Source organism: Pimephales promelas, chromosome 4 (genome assembly GCF_988280905.1).
Source record: "Pimephales promelas chromosome 4, fPimPro1.hap1.1, whole genome shotgun sequence".
Classification (NCBI taxonomy): Eukaryota; Metazoa; Chordata; class Actinopteri; order Cypriniformes; family Leuciscidae; genus Pimephales; species Pimephales promelas.
In genome coordinates this window covers 14,802,184-14,820,848 of record NC_142772.1, presented here as the reverse complement: position 1 = coordinate 14,820,848, position 18,665 = coordinate 14,802,184, and the positions used below count along the sequence as shown (strand labels likewise).

The 18,665-nt window shown below is 46.0% G+C and overlaps 1 long non-coding RNA gene across 2 annotated transcripts; it reads left to right on the top strand.

Annotated features, from left to right (window-relative positions):
• The first annotated feature begins 765 nt into the window (after positions 1-765).
• Positions 766-4,199, top strand: LOC148981658 (uncharacterized). Of its 2 annotated transcripts, XR_016168255.1 has the most exons (3): positions 766-1,756; positions 2,841-2,953; positions 3,129-4,199. It is a non-coding gene; the product is annotated as an uncharacterized LOC148981658 (long non-coding RNA). The 2 variants fall into 2 exon arrangements; XR_016168254.1 differs by lacking the exon at positions 766-1,756 and having other exon boundaries at positions 2,402-2,953.
• The last annotated feature ends 14,466 nt before the right edge of the window (positions 4,200-18,665 follow it).

Genomic DNA, 18,665 nt, shown 5'->3' with positions numbered 1-18,665 from the left:
TTGGACTATGCACAAGGTAAATGTAGTAGGTCAATTTAAAAAAAAAATGCTGTTAGAGAAGAGTAGCTATTTTACTCAACTCATTGCTAATCAACCCAGGTGAAAAAGACGTTGTATTAAATGTATTAAAAATATATTTGAAATACAAATAGTGTGTTTATAATACATTTGTATTTACAACATGCTTATTTAAAGTGTACTAAAAATGTATTTTATTGCATTTTAGTATATTTCTAAAAAGTATACTAGAAGTACATTGGTAATAAATATATATTTAATTACACTTTTAAGAAATATACTATAGAAAAGCATACTTTTAATGTATTTATAAAAAGTATATTAGTAATATATTGGTAATAAATGTATGCTTTATTATATTTTTAATAAATATGCTAATGATAATTATACTTTAAATGTATTTCTAAAAAGTATATTAGAAGTACATTGGTAATAAATATATGTTTAAATACACTTTTAAGAAATACACTATAGAAAAGCATACTTTTAATGTATTTCTAAAAAAGTATATTACTAGGCTAGTACATTGGTAATAAATGTGTGCTTAATTATATTTTTAATAAATATGCTAATGACAATCATGCTTTAAATATGTTTCTAAAAAGTGAACTAGAAGTACATTGGTATTTAATTACATTTTTAAGAAATATGCTAAATACAAACATATTTTAATTATATTTAAAAATGTTTTACTAGAAACGCAATGATAATAAATATACACTTAATTACACTTTTAGAAATATGCTAAAAACAAACATAGTTTTAGTGAAGTTTTAGTGTATTTACAGAAAGCATACTTGTTGCTAAATTAAAGTATTTTTGTGTTCACTTCAAGTTTAAAAATTCAAGTCCCTTTAATTCCCTTCCTAACATGAAGGCAATTAAACATGTATCGAAATTAATTGTATTTTTCTACAAAGACTAGAAGTAGCACTTTAATTATAAATATGTGCTCAGTTAAGCTTTTAAGAAATATACCAAAAACTACCACACTTTTTGTAATACTACCAACACTTAACTCAATGCATATGTATTTCACACTTTATATTATGTGTTTTAGGTTTAACTTTTTTAAATTAATTTGTTATAATTATGAAAAGCACTAAAATTTGACTAACAAGTAATGCACTTCTATACTTCTGCATTAATTAATCAAATAGTCTTTTCCACAAAACAAGTGAATACCAGTACTTGCACACATCAACATAAAAGATCAGGTGTACATACTAGAAAAACAAAATAAATTTCTTAAAGCTTGACTCTTACATTTGTTTAGTCAAAATGAATAAAAAAACTTGTTATAAAGCATGTTAGGTTTATATTAACAGAGTTGTTTCTTTTTTGTGGATGTTAGTTAATATTTCCAGTTGCATTCATTTGGACCAATCAGAGCCAATCTTTTCAAAACAAGCTTGCCGGCAATCGTCCAATCACACACTGCCATTTGAACTTACATGTTGGGCGGGGCGCGTACAACGGATACTGACCGTCTGTGGTATTCCATTATAGCTTCGGATATCTCAACAGAAATCATGTATTTTCCAAATTTTGCTTTGTTATTTCACTGACTCGGACCTAGTGAATGTGGATAGCACCGATCTAATATTAAGAGAACACACGAGCAGATTAGGTCGTCAGCTCCCGCGAACAATTTAGCAGTGAAGAGGACAACGCAGAGCTGCGCCGCCACGACATGGACAGAGCAAGATACTGCCAGAAAAGATCTTACTTCTTGGTGGTAAGTTTATTAGTTTAAGTGATTAGTGTAATTGGCTTTATTCTCACTTTGGGTTTAGAAAATATTTTCAGAAGTTGATGACGATGTTCTGTGGATTACTGGCGTTTCTGTTGATTTGACACTAAAGCGAGTTAACGTCTATCCATTGACGTCTATCAACTTAATTGTTATAGATCTAGACAGTGACATAATACAACTATAAAAACATTGCACACTGTGTTTTCAGAAAAAAGGTTATTAATGGTGATTACACGACAGGCTTGATTGTCCCTAAGTAACTTCTTGTGTTTTAAATATTATAATATATTTTAAGCTCTAATAAAACTTTCACATTTGTGATATTTAATTCATAGTAAAATCTAATTAATTATTAGTAGGCTGTCAGTTTTCATGTCAATTCGATAAATAAATTAAGTTGTAATCACCAACTATAAGCTTTCATAAAACCAATTATTAAATATCTTGCACTGAGAAATTAAAACGATGTTAAATAATGAAATGAGAGTTTTTATATTTAATATTTAGCCTAACCAAGGAATTTGCACATTGCAAAGACATTTTTTTATATTAAACCTAACCGTGAGTAGATGAGGTCAAGTCGAGTAGTTGATCCTCTTGATTTGTATAACAACAAATCAATGAATAACAACAAAAACAGTCAATAGTGTGTCATGTAGCAGCTAAGTAGCTAAGTGACCTATTATTATATATTAACACGTATTTGAAAAATTGCGTCCCCCGGCCCCCGCATGAATATGTATTTTGCCTGATTATGCATTGAATTATGCAATCGCATAATCGTATTTTTCTCTAGGGACTGATTTATATGATTTTATGTGTGGTATTCAGCTTTTTTACATTTAATCAAGTCGTTATCAGCTGTCACCAACTTGTAACTTTCAATAGAATGTTCTGTCTTTATTAATAATGAATAATTACTTTAATAATAGCGTGGAAGTTACAGTAATGGTTCATTAAATATGTTTTACCATTTAAACAAAATACAAATTATATATGAAGAACACAAACTAGTGTTTGTTCTGCCCTAACTTTGTATAACATGCAACTTTATTTTTTTTTGTAGAGCTTCCAGGGATACTATCATCTCTCAAAGAGGCCCTGGAGTCCATGAAACGAGGTTCATTCAGCTCAAGCCCAAGATCATCTGAGCTGTGTCTTCCTGAAACCTCAGACATGGTAAGAAAATTCTTTATGATAAAGAAAAATCCTATTTGTTATAATAATTATATCTGACTTTTGTGCATTAATACTTCAGTAAGTGTTCTGAATTAAGTAACAAAGTGACAGCTTTTTATTAGAATTATAAATGAACAAGTTTATACTAATGCTTGTTTTTTTTTATTCTTTCCAGATTTCCCTCGGTGGTTCTGATGTCCCCAAAAGAGTCTATGGCAGACTGAACAAGTCACGAACTTCTCTTTTTACTCACGACTTGGCCACTTTACTTTTTGCTATTGTATTTCACTTTGTTTGACTTAAAGGATTAGTTCACTTAAAAAAAAAAAAAACTTTTGCTGATAACTTACCCACCCCCATGCCAAGATATCCATGTCATTCTTTCTTCAGTTGAAAAGAAATTAAGGTTTTTGATGAAAACATTTCAGGATTTTCTCCATATGGACTTCATTGGGAACCAAACGGTTCAAGGTCCAAAAGGCAGTTTCTGTGCAAACTGTTCAAAGGGCTTTAAACGATTCCAGACGATGAATAAGGGTCTTATCAAGCGAAACGATCGGTCATTTAAAAAAAAAAAAAAACAACATTTAAGTTTTATAGGCTCAAATGGTCGCCATGCTCTTTTCTGTTATGCATGTTCATAACTCTCCTATTCAAACTCGTTCATCAAAATTAACAAATCTTTTTCTGAGTCATTAGGTTCATTCAACGAACGAAATGAATGAATTGACTTGAAAAAAGATTTGTCAGGGCTGCCAACTCTCAAGCATTCAGCACGAGACTCTCGCAATTGAGCAATTCTCATGCTTTCACGACAAATTGACTGTTAGCCATTGGACCTTGAACCGTTTTGTTCCCAGTGAAGTCCATTATATGGAGAAAAATCCTGGAATGTTTTCAAACCTTAATTCCTTTTCGACTGAAGAAAGAAAGACATGGACATCTTGGAAGACATGGGGGTGAGTAAATTATCAGCAAAAGTTTTTTTTTTAAAGTGAACTACTCCTTTCAGTTAGTTTATTTATTTATTTATTTTTTGTTCTGTTTAATACCTCTGCAAATCAATGCATTTTATGTTAATGTATTTTGTTTAGTTTTCATAATGCTTTACTGATGTAGTGCATTAAAGTTTATCTTTCAAAGAGTGTTTGTGTGTTTTGTAGAAATATTTTTTTACTGGGTTTTGTTGAATTAAAATGTTTAACTGTATTTTTAATACATTAAAATATATTATTTTTATATTAAATGGTTTTTGGAAAAAATATATTTTTAATATGTTAATAGTGGGTCCTATAGTGATCTACAAATACATTATTAATAAGCTGAAATTATATTTAAAATGAAGAGCTCTTTTCCAAAACGCGTTAAACGACATTTTTAAAAAAAAATGAGTTTGTCGTGTCATTCTGCTGTGGACAGAACCCTTTCACTGCTCTATCAACGTTTCATGCCGAATCGCTATATTTCCTTGTTTAAAATGTACTGCAAGATACAGTTTCTTTCCAAACCACGATAAGCGCCAGCCCTGTTTTTAGCCTAAACACGATAAATCCTCAAATTCAATGAGCGCTCTACACAATCCAGCACGGCGGCGCTCTGAACAGAGGTTTATTATGTTCATTCATTCCTCAAAATGAGTCCTAGTTTTCTAGTCGACTAGTAGTAGATCATTTAAGCCATTTGTATTATAAGTAATCACATATATTGATTTAATTAAATGGGAGAGAAACCATATGAGCGTTTTTAATTGCATATTCCGCATCTCAACGTATGCATAAAGCTTGCCACAAAGAACCGGCAAAAGTAATGATTATGCATGAAACATTTGAATTGTTTATTAATAGGCTAAACTAGTGTTTTCTGTCAGTGTCAGCAACAAAGATAAAGTTGATGATGCTTACTCGCCATCTTCGCAGTGAACGCGCATAGAGAAACGCATACTTCGAATTAGCCTACATACGCAGAGAGTTGCCAATTTATTTTAGTTTTTAATTGTTTTGTTTAAAAGTAGATATTTAAAGCTTTCTGTAGCTTAGTTCTCAGGCCTGTGTGAGGCAAGCATCGCGGTGTTTCGGTTCATATTATGAGACGCGCTCCGGTTCACCTGCGCGCCTCTGTGTCCTGATTATATTGTCTGATATTTACTTCTAATGTATTAATCCAGTCAATTTGTCGATGAAACATTTATTAAAATGAAGATACAATTTATATGAAACGAAATTTACAAGCTTTCTACAAAACAAAACTTAATAAGTGGTCAAAATCATGTCTGACGCACTCCAAATATTTTCCGATATTGGGCAGCTTTTGAATTTTGATCCTATCTTACTCATCTCATGCGGTTCCCTTTTCATAGCCTACTCAACATAGATGAAATAATAAAAATAAGTAATGTAATATTATTAAAAACAAATGTGAAATGTTTATTTATTTATTTATTTTTTTTTAACTTATATTTAAGCGTCATGCTGCTCCGCTTTGCTCACATGTTATGTAGCCTGTGTGTGTGTGTGTGTGTGTGTGTGTGTGTGTGCATGTGCTGGAGGGGTGCCCATCCCTTTTTTGAATATCTTATTGATCATTTTTAATAATTCGTTTTTTTCATGCATATGTTGAAATTGGTATTAATAATTTGTTTTTTTCATGCATATGTTGAAATTTGTACTATTTGTTTGAGGTTTATTTCGATTTATAGCGTTTTGGAAAAAAATAAAATTAACTTTTAAATTATCATTAACAATATTGTTGTTTGATTTAATAATTATTGTTCAAAATGTTCAGACTGAACCAATAAAACATTTAAACAGGATAATTTGAATATTCACAAAATGTGTGGGTCTAGGTAAAAAATGTAGTTCCCTATCGTAGTCACTTCGAGTTACGTCAGAAGTGACGGAGATTGGGGGTTTCGCATAGAAAGCCAATCCTCTTCGAGTATTAAAACACGAGCCAATGGCATGCAATGCCTTGGGGCTGCGGAAATTTGCATAGCGTACTCCGCCCTACTCCGTGAGTATAAAAGGAGGAAGTGAACGCAACCGCAGTATGTTTTCGCTTCGGAGCCAAGAGAACCTCTTCACTCCTGAAAGCACTGTTCAAGACTCTTCGAGACGAGCGTCCTCTTCAGTGTTGGTGTGACGGCGGTACCCAGCGAGATTCTGCATCGCCTGCGATCTGAGCAGTGGTCTGCCAGACTTTGCGCTTCTCCCTGGTCGCTTCAGCGCTGAAAGAGTGAATTTCCTCCTCTCATTGAAAGAGCTGCACGCGCACGTCTTTTTAAAGACGGTTCGCCCGTGCTCTTCTGGGTGTGATTGATTTCTGTCGTCATCTGATGGTCACGATCGCTGCTTTGTATGCCTGGGCATTTCAGCATGCAGCAGCAGCGTTCGTGGATGACTCATTTTCCTTCTGTGGGAACATGACCATCTCTACACTGAGGTCGAGACTCAATGATCTCACTTGAGTGAGAGTCCCGGTCCCCCCCGCTCGATCGGTTTCCTCCATAGTGGGCCCGTCGACCCGGGGACCTGGTGATTTACGGTGATGGTGTGGGATAAGCCCCGACGTTTCCTCGGGCCACACCTCCCGCCTCAGTGCGAGAGCCAGCGAGCGTTAGTTCGATTCAGTCGGTTGCTTCTTCGGTGGCACCGGCTGCTTCGGGCAGCGCTCCAGATGATGATGCGATGTCGATCACAGCATCACTAGGCGGGCTTGACTCCTCGGGAAGTGAGGATGCGGCCGCGTTGCCTCCCTCGGGAGCGTCAGCGCCGCCGTGTCTGATCCCGCGATGATGGCCGTGCTATCTCGGGCGTCCGTGAGCATCGGGTGGGGGTGGAACTCCGCCCCTCCCCGATCTCTCGCGGCTGAATAATTGGTTTTTGGGTAACGCTGCCGCCTTACGGCCACGGCCAACCCCAATTTCCTTTTTTCCCCGAGTTGCATGCGGAACTGACACGCACTAAAAAATAAATAAAAAAAAAAAAAAAAAAAAAAAAAAAAAAAAAAAAGCGTGCTTAGTTCCCCGCCCTTCCTCCCCTCGGCGATGCGGCTGTCTGTGGGTACGCTGGGGCTCCCCCGGTCAACCGGCGGTTGCTCTCAGATGCCCCTCCAAAGCCTATGGGTTCTCGTCGTCTATGGCGGCGCGATTCTGTAGAGCGGCGGGACAGGCAGCCTCCGCCCTGCATATGATGAGCACCTACAAAGCTAGCTGCTCAGGAATGTGCACGAGGAGGTGACGGACCAAGCGAGCTGCGAGCCTGTCGCCTACCTTGTCCTTAAACGGGTCACGGAGGCGGTCGCTCGCTCCCTTGGTCAGGTGATGCCCACCGCTGTGGTCCAGGAGCATCATAATGTTCGGCGGTGCGGTCCAGGACTTTGCCCAGCACTTCTCGACCGCCTAGGAGCAGACGAAGGCGGTTTCTCTGCCCCGACGGCCAGCTGCTGCCTCCAACCAGCCGTCGGCTCGGACGCCTCCGCCAGCTCGCCGCCGAGGACGCCCCCCTGCGGCTCCCTTCCCTCCCACGCGGCCCCAGCAGCAGCCTTCAGCCGGTTCGCGTCGCGGAGGAGGCCACAGGTAAGCGTCCCAAGAAAAGAGCCCCCCCTCAGGCCGCGTGCCCCGCTAGATGCCAGGCGAAGCGATGTTCCTGAGGCGGGCCGCTCAGTGATAGTGTCATGGTTTTTCTCAGGAGGCGGTGGCAGGGCCCCTCCTTCCCCGGTGGAGGGCCGGTGGAGAATCTTTTGTTCTAGCTAGCTCCCTGAGCTGGTTGAGGAAAAGCTGACACTGTCATTGAGCACACAGACTGGAATGAGCGCGCACGACGTCCAGTGCGTCGCCCCGTTCATTCCTCTCTGTCTCGGAGGGCGCGGAAGGGTGCGTGTGTCGTCCCCGGGCTACGCCAATCCCTTCCCCCTCTGTCGCCAGACCCCCGGCAGAACAGACCCCCGTGGAACGCTCTGCCTTCCCTGGTCTCTTCTGTCGGGGAGCGGGTTTCGACGGTGCATCCGGACGGGGTAACTCCTGCACGCATGCCGGTCGACCCGCCTCGCTGCCCCTCCGGGGGGACGTCTGTGGTTCGCATGACCCCGTTGGCTCACTTCCTGGAAGCCTGGCTAGCGCTTCCCGGGGTTCCCGCTGGGTCATCAGAACGATCGGATTCGGCTACGCGATTCAGTTCGCACGGTCTCTTCCCCGCTTCAGGGGAGTTCGCTCCACGATGGTTGGTGGCAATGCCCCAGTCTTGAGAGCGGAGATTGCGACCCTGCTGGCGAAGGGTGCAATCGAGACGGTCCCTCCAGCCGAGGTGAGGTCCGGGCTTTACAGCCCCTACTTCATTGTCCCCAAGAAAGACCGGTGGGTTACGACCGATCCTGGACCTGCGCATTTTGAACCGTTCTCTCCATCGACTACCGTTCAAAATGCTCACGGCCAAACGCATTTTCGAATGTGTTCGGTATCAGGATTGGTTTGCAGCGATCGACCTGAAGGACGCGTACTTCCATGGCTCCATTCTCCCTCGACACAGACCGTTTCTTCGGTTTGCCTTCGAGGGCCAGGCATACCAGTACGCCGTTCTCCCATTCGGGTTAGCTCTGTCCCCTCGCGTCTTCACGAAGATCGTCGAGGCAGCCCTTGTTCCCCTTCGCGAACACGGGGTTCGCATCCTGAACTATCTCGACGACTGGCTGTTACTAGCACACTCTCGAGCTCAGGTTTGCGAACACAGAGACCTGGTGCTACGGCACCTAGCCCGTCTGGGCCTTCGGGTCAACCGGGAAAAGAGCAAACTTTGCCCCGTGCAGAGGATCTCTTTTCTCGGCATGGAGATAGACTCGGTCGCCATGTCCGCGCAGCTCACGAACGAGCGCGCGCACTCACTGCTGGCTTGTCTTCGACAGTTCGAGGGCAAGAGTGCGGTTCCACTGAAACTATTTCAGAGGCTCCTGGGGCATATGGCATCCGCGGCCGCGGCAACGCCGCTCGGTTTGCTTCATATGAGACCGCTTCAGCTGTGGCTTCGCGATCGAGTCCCGAGGTGGGCATGGCATCGCGGCTCGCTCCGAGTTCCAGTGACTCCGACGTGCCGCCGATCCTTCTTCCCGTGGTCGAACCTCAGCTTTTTACGGACAGGGTCCCTATTCAGCGAGTTTCCAGGCATCTCGTTGTCTCCACGGATGCGTCTACCACGGGTTGGGGTGCCATGTGCAATGGGCATGCAGCCGCCGGTTCCTGGACAGGAGCCCAGCGCCTCATGCACGTCAATTGCCTCGAGCTGTTGGCAGTACGGCTCGCCCGGCACCGCTTCCGAGCGTGCTCTAGGGCCAGCATGTGCTTGTCCGCTCAGACAACACTACGGCAGTAGCGTACATCAACCACCAGGGGGGGTCTACGCTCGCGCCGGTTGTCGCAGCTCGCCCGCCACCTCTTGATATGGAGTCAGAAGCACCTGAGGTCCCTTCGTGCAGTTACATTCCTGGAGACCGGAACCGGGCAGCCGCGAGCTGTCCCGGGCCCGTCCCATCTCCGGCGAATGGCGACTCCATCCCCAGTCGGTCCAGCTGATTTGGGACCAGTTCGGGGAGGCACAGTTAGACCTGTTCGCCTCTCGGGACTCGTCCCACTGCGCCCAGTTATTCTCTGACCCGCGGCTCTCTCGGCTCGGATGCGCTGGCGCACAGCTGGCCACGGGGCCCACGCAAGTGTGCGTTCCCCCAGTGAGCCTCCTTGCACGGGTGTTGTGCAAGATCAAGGAGGACGAGGAGCAGGTCTTGCTGGTAGCCCCCTACTGGCCCACCAAGACGTGGTTCTCCGAACTCTTGCTCCTCGCGACAGCACCTCCTTGGCCTATTCCTCTGAGACCGGACCTACTCTCTCAGAGACGGGGCACTCTGTGGCACCCTCGTCCCGATCTTGGAGGCTGCACGTGTGGCTCCAGGACGGGACGAGGCAGGTTTGAGTTCGCTGCCACCTGCGGTGGCGGCAACCATCACTTCCGCAAGAGCGTCGTCCACGTGACACCTTTATGCGTTGAAGTGAAACCTCTTCGTCAATTGGTGTTCTTCTCGCTGAGAAGACCCCCGGAGATGTTCGATCGGAGTCATGCTTCCTTCCTGCAAGAGGGGTTGGAGCGCAGGCTGTCGCCCTCCACCCTTTGGATTATGTCGCGGCCATTGCCGCGTCTCATGATGCAGTGAAAGGTAAGTCTATGGGAAGCATGACCTGGTCATCAGGTTCCTGAGGGGAGTGAGGGGGCTAAATCCGCCTCCCTCCCCTCCTGCCCTCTGGGGACCTCTCAGTAGACCTGGGTGCTCTGCAGAGGCCTCCCCTGGAGCCTTTGCAGTCGGTAGAGTTTTTGCCCTGTCCTATGTGACAGCACTCCTGATTGCATTGGTATCCATCAGGAGAGTAAGGGACCTGCACGCACTCTCTGTTGACGAAGTGTGCCTGGAGTTCGGGCCGGCTTACTCTCACGTATTCCTGAGACCCCGGCCTGGATATATGCCCAAGGTTCCTACCACTCCCCTCCGGGACCTGGTGGTGAACCTGCAAGCGCTGCCCCTGGAGGAGGCAGACCCAGCCTTGGCACTGCTCTGTCCGGTACGTGCTCTCCGCACCTATGTCGACAGAACGCAGTGTTTCAGGACCTCAGACCAGCTCTTTGTCTGTCATGGGGGGAGCCAGAAGGGAAGGGCTCTCTCAAAGCAACGGCTGTCCCACTGGATAGTGGATGCCATTGCTTTGTCTTACCAGCAGCAAGGCCTTCCGTGCCCCCTTGGTGTGACGGCCCATTCCACTCGGAGTGTAGCCTCCTCTTGGGCTTTAGCGCACGGCGCCTCGCTAACAGACATCTGCAGAGCTGCAGGCTGGGCGACACCCAACACCTTCGCCAGATTCTATAATCTGCGAATTGAGCCGGTATCCTCTCACGTACTCGTTTCGGCCAGTTCTGGATCCGCTCAGGTGTCTTCGCTTGCTCGCCACTCCACTCCCCGGACTGGATAAAAAAAAAAAAAAAAAAAAAAGAGGTAAGGCTCGGGGGTTCAGTCTTTCGCAGGGCACTGGAAGACAGCTTGAAGATGGCGTGATGGCACAGACCCCCAATCTCCGTCACTTCTGACGTAACTCGAAGTGACTACGATAGGGAACGTCTCGGTTACGTATGTAACCCTCGTTCCCTGAGTAGGGAACGGAGACGTTACGTCTCCCTGCCACTTCTGCTGTATCGCTGGGTAGAGGCCGAGTTCAGTCTTGGCTCCTCAGCGAAGACATACTGCGGTTGCGTTCACTTCCTCCTTTTATACTCACGGAGTAGGGCGGAGTACGCTATGCAAATTTCCGCAGCCCCAAGGCATTGCATGCCATTGGCTCGTGTTTTAATACTCGAAGAGGATTGGCTTTCTATGCGAAACCCCCAATCTCCGTCACTTCTGACGTAACGTCTCCGTTCCCTACTCAGGGAACGAGGGTTACATACGTAACCGAGACGTTTTCCTGAAAACTATTGAAATGGATTTATAGCGTTTTGGAAAAGAGCTCTTCAAATATACTTAGAACGCATTAATGTGAAGCTAAAATATACTAATGCTGTATTTCTAAAATCGATTTAAAGTGTATTAAAATACACTTTAAATAAGTGCTATTATATTACATTAAATGTACTTAAAATGGTTCCATTTTAGCACAATTTAATATAATAAAATATATTACTATTACCTTAAAATTGAACTTAAATACATATTAAAGTACACTTAATATACTTGAAGTTGTTTCAATTTAGCACATTTAATACATATTTAATACGGTGCACTTAAAATACATTAAGTATATCAAAATAAGTACAATTTAAATACATTTCCTTTTCACCTGGGAAATTAAAGTTAAAAATGAAAGCAAAGCGAATCAAACAAAACTAGGTCAATGAGGTTTAATAGGCTATTAGTAATATCTCTCTAATATGAGAATCAGATGTATTATAATACAAATAAAAATGACCTGTTTTGCCCAGAGGACAACTGGCAACTTTTTTAAATATTCCAAATTTGGATCATTTCTCATAGTTGAAGAAAAGCATTAGGCTACGTAATTGGGTTTTTTTTAATTAAACCGTCTTATGGCTGATGAAGTGAAAGAGTGATAGCAGAACGGAGAGGTCGTAGCGGATTATATATGGACTAATGAGATCACAAGATACACTGGTGCCATCCTAATGTAATGTTTTTAATGTTAATTCAAGCATGAAAGGGAAGCCAGTGCAAATGTGAGAGCATTAGTGTAACATAACCAACCCGGTCTCATCCCAAGACGTCATATAACTGACGTTTTGGGACGTCTTTTGACCATACGTCAATATTCGCCTTTTTAGGGCCCCCTTACACACACTCGACGAGCAGCAGAAATATAGCCATGCCCTTTTTTCCATTCCCAGTGGTGTAGTGCAGGGTATACGCTGGTATACTTCTTACCCACTTCTTCTTCAGTCGGCATCAGTGTTGGGTAAGTTACTCTAAAAAAGTAATTAATTAGGCTACTAGTTACTAATTACCTCTTCAACAGTGTAATTAGATTACTGTACTAATTACTCTCTCTAAAAAGTATTTAATTACTTTTAATTACTAATTACTTTCAAAATCCCATATCAATCTCAACCAGCTGAATAATACGTATAGACATGAATCTGTTTTAATTCTTTCAAATAAATACTATATAATATCCTTAAACAGACCAAAGTGGAGAAGGTTACATTATAACAACATACTTTTTAACATCAGACAATACATTTTGATGTTAAACCCATTGTTTTATGTCTGATCTCATGACATTTAACACTTTTTTCATAATTCATATGAATTTGTACGAGTGCGGTCGTAATATTTAGACACCTCATAAAATGCATACGAATCACTGTGAGATCGGATTGATCTACACAATATTTACCTCAATTACATCAGAAGTAACTGTAATCAAATTACAGATAAATGAAGAGTAATCCCTTACTTTACATTTTCAAGGGGAAAGTAATTAAATTACAGTAACTAATTACTTAGTACTTAGTAATTAGTTACACCCAACACTGGTCGGCATTGCGTATACCCACTTCTAAAAATCCCCTCGGATGCGCATTGTTTAGTTGCCAATCCAATTTCGTGAATAAAAAACAACCAGTCAGGGTCGTACCCCTAATATTAACTCCCATCACGACGATAACTGACCTTCTGATCTGATCTGCTTCAGCACTCAAACACCTGCTCGTCAGGTTTGAAACCAATCAAAGAATGCAGGATTTGTGTTCACAGAAGCTCGCTTCTGCCGAGCGCTAATCCCAAACGCGACGCTTCACTTCAGTGCTATAAGGTCATCTGGTGGATTGTCATGATAGCATGTTATATTATTTTTTTTCCACAAGAGATCAGCAAAGACACCCAATGTAAGATATTTTGAGCTGAATTAGGCAAGAAATTTTGAGTTATTTTGAATTTTAGTTGAAAGAATGTGAGGAATGTGCTTAAATTACTAAATTCAGGAGGAAGAGTTATCAAATATTGGACGGATAACGGAGCTGTTATCAAACAATGAGCGCCATGCTATGTGCGCAATCAAACAATGTGTGCGTTTTGGCCGCATGTAATCCATCTTCATTTATAAGCTATTTCGTTTACTTTGCTTGTCTATTTTATTGTAATGTTTTTTAGGAAAATGTTATTGTAGTTTTTCAGAAATAATAGCGCAGTAAGCCTTATCTAAGGCCTGTACAATTTGTCTATATGGGAGGGGTTTTTTAGACATTGGGTCTCATTCATGAAACACGAGCAGAACGAATTTGTGTGTAAATCGTGTGTAAAGTGGTTCTGGCATAAATTGTCGGATTCATTAAAATGTTCGTATTTTCCAAATGTTAGTACGCAAGAAATCTACACCTGCTCCAAGCCACGCATAAATGGAATGCGTGTGCTTAACATCCGAACGTTTTGCTCATTAATAAGGCTGCATTTTAATTCACCTTAATCGGGTACATATTTAAACAGCCTTTTGAAAAAAATATTTTATATAGTAATTACATATGTTTTTTCCAACCCGATCTCACGACCAAGTCGTACGAATCCGACGAATGATTAAAAAGTGGCTAATTCGTAACAATTCATACGACCTCACTCGTACGAATTAATACAATTTTGCTAAATCGTACATATTTTACGAATTGGCCAATTCGTATGAATTCGTACGAATGACCTACCCCTTACCCCGCCCCTAAACCTAACCATCACGTGGGTTTAGACAAATCGTACGAATTAGTACGAGTGAGGTCGTACGAATTAGTACGAATTAGACACTTTTTAATCATGCGTCAAATTTGTACGAATTGGTCGTGAGATAGTGTTGTTTTTACTTTTATTATGAGAACCAGTAATATCAGTTCCCTTTCGTAGTCACTTCGAGTTACGTCAGAAGTGACGGAGAATGGGGGTTTCGCATGAAAGCCAATCCTCTTCGAGTATTTAACAATGAGCCAATGGCATGCAATGCCTTGGGGCTGCGGAAATTTGCATAGCGTACTCCGCCCTACTCTGTGAGTATAAAAGGAGGAAGTGAACGCAACCGCAGTATGTTTTCGCTTCGGAGCCAAGAGAACTCTTCACTCCTAAAGCCATTCTCACTGATCCAAAGACTCTTCGAGACGAGCGTACTCTTCAGTGTTGGTGTGACGGCGGTACCCAGCGAGACTCTGCATTGCCTGCGATCTGAGCAGTGGTCTGCCAGACTTTGCGCTTCTCCCTGGTCGCCTCAGCGCTAAAAGAGTGAATTTCCTCCTCTCTAGTGAAAGAGCTGCACGCGGCACGTCTTTTTAAAGACAACTCGCCCGTGTTCTTCTGGGTGCGATCGTTTCATGTCATTTTCTGATGGCCGCGATCGCTGCTCTGTGTGCCTGGGCTTTCAGCATGCAGTAGCAGCGTTCGTGGATGACTCATGTTCCTTCTGTGGGAACATGAGCATCTCTACACTGTGATCTAGACTCAATGATCTGATAAAGTAAGAGTCCCCGTGTCCGTTACTCGTTCTGCTTCTAAAAATAGAAGCTCTTCGACTCGCGGACAGGGTGATATGACGGTGAATGTGTGGAAAAAAATATATATAAATAAATAAATAAAAACCGACGCTAGTTCCTCGGGCCACACACACCGCTCCAGTGTTAGAGCCAGTGAGCGCTGTATCGTTTCAGACGTCTGCCTCTTTGCAGGTACCGTCTGTTTCGTTCAGCGCTCCAGAGGATGATGCGATGACGATCGCAGAGTCACAAGGCGGGCTTGACTCCTCGGGAAGTGAGGATGCGGCTGCGTTGCCTCCCTCGGGAGCGTCAACGGCGCCGTGTCTGATCCCGCGATGACGGCCATGCTATCTCGGGCCTCCGTGAGCATCGGGTGGGGGTGGACCCCCCAACCCCAATTTCCTTTTTCCCCGAGTTGCATGCGGAACTGACACGCACTTGGGTAAAAAAAAAAAAAAAAGAAAAAGCCCCAAGAGCGTGCTTCAGTTTCCCCACCTGTCCTCCCCTCGGCGACGCGGTTGCCTGTGGGTACGCTGGGACTCCCCCGGTGGAGCGCTCTGTTGCGATGCAGCTGCGTCCGCAGGGCGCGTCCTCCCGCGGTGCTCCCAGATGCCCATCCAAAGCCTATGGGTTCTCGCCGTCTATGGCGGTGCGATCCTGTAGAGCGGCGGGACAGGCAACCTCCGCCCTGCATATGATGAGCACCTGCTAGCTGCTCAGGAATGTGCACGAGGAGGGGACGGACCAAGCGAGCTGCGAGCCTGCCGCCTACCTTTGCTCTCAAACGGGCGACGGAATCGGCCGCTCGCTCCCTTGGTCAGGTGATGCCCACCGCTGTGGTCCAGGAGCATTATCTAAATGTTTCGGTGGTGCGGTCCAGGACTTTGCCCAGCACTTCTCGACTGCCTAGGAGCAGACAGAGGCGGGTTTACACTTCTGCCCCGACGGCCAGCTGCTGCCTCCACCCAGCCGTCGGCTCAGACGCCTCCGCCCGCTCGCCGCCGAGGACGCCCCCCTGCGGCTCCCTTCCCTCCCACGCGGCCCCAGCAGCAGCCTTCAGCCGGTTCGCGTCGTGGAGGAGGCCACAGGTAAGCGTCTCAGCCACCTCAGGCCTTGTGCCCCGCTAACGCCAGGCGAAGCGATGTTCCTGAGGCGGGCTGCTCAGTGATGGTGTCATGGTTTTTCTCAGGAGGCGGTAGCAGGGCCCCTCCTTCCCCCGGTGGAGGGCCGGTGGAGAATCTTTTTGTTCTAGCTAGCTCCTTGAGCTGGTTGAAGAAAAGCTGACACTATCATTGAGCACACAGACTGGAATGAGCGCGCACGACGTCCAGTGCGTCGCCCCGTTCATTCCTCTCTGTCTCTGAGGGTGCGGATGGGAGCATGTGTCGTCCCCCGACTACACCACTCCCCTCCCCGTCTATCGCCAGACCCCCGGCAGAACAGACCCCCGTGGAACGCTGGTCCTTTCCTGGTCTCTTCTGTCGGGGAACGGGGCTCGACTGTGCATCCGCACAGGGTAACTCCTGTGCGCATGCCGGTCTCCCTGTACCGCTGCCCCTCCGGGGGGACGTCTGTGGTTTGCATGACTCCGCTGGTTCAGTTCCTGGGAGCCCGGCTAGTGCTCCCCGACATGTCCCGCTGCGTCATCAGAACGATCAGATTCAGCTACGCGACTCAGTTCGCGAGGTCTCCTCCCCACTTCAGGGGAGTTCGCTCCACGGTGGTTGGTGGCAATGCCCCGGTCATGAGAGCGGAGATTGCGACCCTGCTGGCGAAGGGTGCAATCGAGACGGTCCCTTCAGCCGAGGTGAGGTCCGGGTTTACAGCCCATACTTCACTGTCCCCAGAAGACCGGTGGGTTACGACCGATCCTGGATCTGCGCATTTTGAACCGTACTCTCCATCGACTGCCGTTCAAAATGCTCACAGCCAAACGCATTTTCGAATGCGTTCGGCCTCAGGATTTGTTTGCAGCGATCGACCTGAAGGACGCGTACTTTCATGTCTCCATATTGCCTCGACACAGACCGTTTTCGGTTTGCCTCGAGGCCAGGCATCAGTACACGGTTCTCCCTTTCGGGTTAGCTCTGTCACCTCGCGTCTTCACGAAGATCATCGAGGCAGCCCTTGTTCCCCTTCGCGAACACGGGGTTCGCATCCTGATTTATCTCGACGATTGGCTATACTGGCACACTCTCGAGAACAGCTTGCGAACACAGAGACCTGGTGCTCCGGCACCTAGCCCGTCTGGGCCTTCGGGTCAACCGGGAAAAGAGCAAACTCACTGCTGACTTGTCTTCGACAGTTCGAGGGCAAGAGTGCGGTTCCACTGAAACTGTTTCAGAGGCTCCTGGGGCATATGGCATCCGCAGCCGCGGCAACGCCGCTCGGTTTGCTTCATATGAGACCGCTTCAGCTGTGGCTTCGCAATCGAGTCCCGAGGTGGGCATGGCATCGCGGCTCGCTCCGAGTTCCAGTGACTCCAGCGTGCCGCCGAACCTTCTTCCCCTGGTCGAACCTCAGCTTTTTACGGACCGGTGTCCCTCTTCAGCGAGTTTCCAGGCATCTCGTTGTCTCCACGGATGCATCTACCACGGGTTGGGGTGCCATGTGCAATGGGCATGCAGCCGCGGGTTCCTGGACAGGACCCCAGCACCTCATGCACATCAATTGCCTCGAGCTGCTGGCAGTACGCCTGGCTCTGCACCGCTTTCGAGCACTGCTCAGGGGTCAACACGTACTTGTCCGTTCAGACAACACCGCTGCAGTAGCGTACATCAACCACCAGGGTGGTCTACGCTCACGCCTCCTGGGACTCATCCCACTGCGCCCAGTTTTATTCCCTGTCCGAGGGCCCAGTCGGCACAGATGCACTGGCGCACAGCTGGCCGCGGGGCCCACGCAAGTATGCGTTTTCCCCAGTGAGCCTTCTTGCACGGGTGTTGTGCAAGATCAAGGAGGACGAGGAGCAGGTCTTGCTGGTAGCCCCCTATTGGCCCACCAAGTCGTGGTTCTCCGAACTCATGCTCCTCGCGACAGCACCTCCTTGGACTATTCCTCTGAGACTAGATCTACTCACTCAGAGACGGGGCACTCTGTGGCACCCTCGTCCCGATCTTGGAGTCTACACGTGTGGCTCCGGGACGGGACGGGGCAGGTTTGAGTTCGCTGCCACCTGCGGTGGCGGCAACCATCACTTCCGCTAGAGCGTCGTCCACGTGACACCTGTACGCGTTGAAGTGGAACCTCTTCGTCAACTGGTGCTCTTCTCGCGGAGAAGACCCCCGGAGATGTTCGATCGGGGTCGTGCTTTCCTTCCTGCAAGAAGGGTTGGAGCGTAGGCTGTCGCCCTCCACCCTTACGGTTCATGTCGCGGCCATTGCCGCGTCTCGTGATGCAGTGAAAGGTAAGTCTATGGGAAGCATGACCTGATCATCAGGTTTCTGAGGGGAGTAGGAGGCTAAATCCGCCTCCCTCCCCTCGTGCCCTCTGGGGACCTCTCAGTAGATCTAAGTGCTCTGCAGAGAACTCCCCTGGAGCCTTTGCAGTCGGTAGAGTTTTAGCCCTGTCCTATGTAGACAGCACTCCTGATTGCATTGGCCTCCATCAGGAGAGTAAGGGACCTGCACGCACTCTCCGTTGACGAAGTGTGCCTGGAGTTCGGGCCGGCTTAC